The sequence below is a fragment of the Eublepharis macularius genome, chromosome 7 (assembly GCF_028583425.1).
Source record: "Eublepharis macularius isolate TG4126 chromosome 7, MPM_Emac_v1.0, whole genome shotgun sequence".
Taxonomy (NCBI): domain Eukaryota; kingdom Metazoa; phylum Chordata; class Lepidosauria; order Squamata; family Eublepharidae; genus Eublepharis; species Eublepharis macularius.
This window is the reverse complement of record NC_072796.1, coordinates 127,703,147-127,704,107: the sequence shown is the minus strand read 5'-3', so window position 1 is coordinate 127,704,107 and position 961 is coordinate 127,703,147. Positions and strand designations below refer to the sequence as shown.

Genomic DNA, 961 nt, shown 5'->3' with positions numbered 1-961 from the left:
CACAGTGGAACGGAGTTCCGGAACCTGTTGAAAATGGTCACATGGCTGGTGGCCCTGCCCCCTGATCTCCAGACAGAGGGGAGTTTAGATTGCCCTCAGCACGGAGGTCAATCTAAACTCCCCTCTGTCTGGAGATCTGGGGGCGGGGCCACCAGCCATGTGACCATTTTCTCTGAGGGCAACCCACTGAGTTCCACCACCTCTTTCCCTAGGAAAAAAAGCCCTGGTTAAAGCCATTGATATGAAGCTGCTTTATACTGAATAGATCCAGAGGAGTTAGCTGTGTTAGTCTGTAGTAGCAAAATAGAAAAGAGCCCAGTAGCACCTTGAAGACTAACCAACTTGACTGTAGCATCAGCTTTTGAGAACTACAGTTCTCTTCGTCAGATGCAACATGCATCTGACGAAGAGGACTGTGGTTCTCGAAAGCTGATGCTACTGTCAAGTTGGTTAGTCTTAAAGGTGCTACTGGGCTCTTTCCTATTTATACGGAATGAGACCCTTCGTCTATCAAAGTAAGTATTGTCTACTCAGCCTGGCAGTGGCTCTCCAGGATCTCAAGTGAAGGTCTTTCACATCACCTATCACTTGATCCTTTTAACTGGAGATGCCAGGAATTGAACCTGGAACCTTCTGCATGCCAAACAGATGCTCTACCCACTGAGCCACAGCTCCTCTCCATCTATGCTTGTGGCTGTCACTACATCTACTGGCAATGAATCCCACAATTTAACTCCTCGAGTGAAAAAGGACTTCTTTTTCCCCACTCGGAACCTCTTGCCTGTGAGTAAGATGGAGGCCATTTTATGGCCATTTTTTCCCTCCCACTTCTCAGTTTCTCAAGGATTGGTGCCGAGGGCGGGAGTTTACCTGCCACAGGTGTGCCAAGTGCACACCTGTTGGGAACTCAAAGCAGCTTATATATGCAAATATACCCCCCCCCAAAAGGCACAGTCTAAAT

General features: G+C 48.1%; 1 non-coding gene across 1 annotated transcript; it reads right to left on the bottom strand.

Annotated features, from left to right (window-relative positions):
- Positions 1-602: 602 nt before the first annotated feature.
- On the bottom strand, positions 603-675 carry TRNAA-GGC (transfer RNA alanine (anticodon GGC)). The gene has a single exon. It is a non-coding gene; the product is annotated as a tRNA-Ala (tRNA).
- Positions 676-961: the final 286 nt, after the last annotated feature.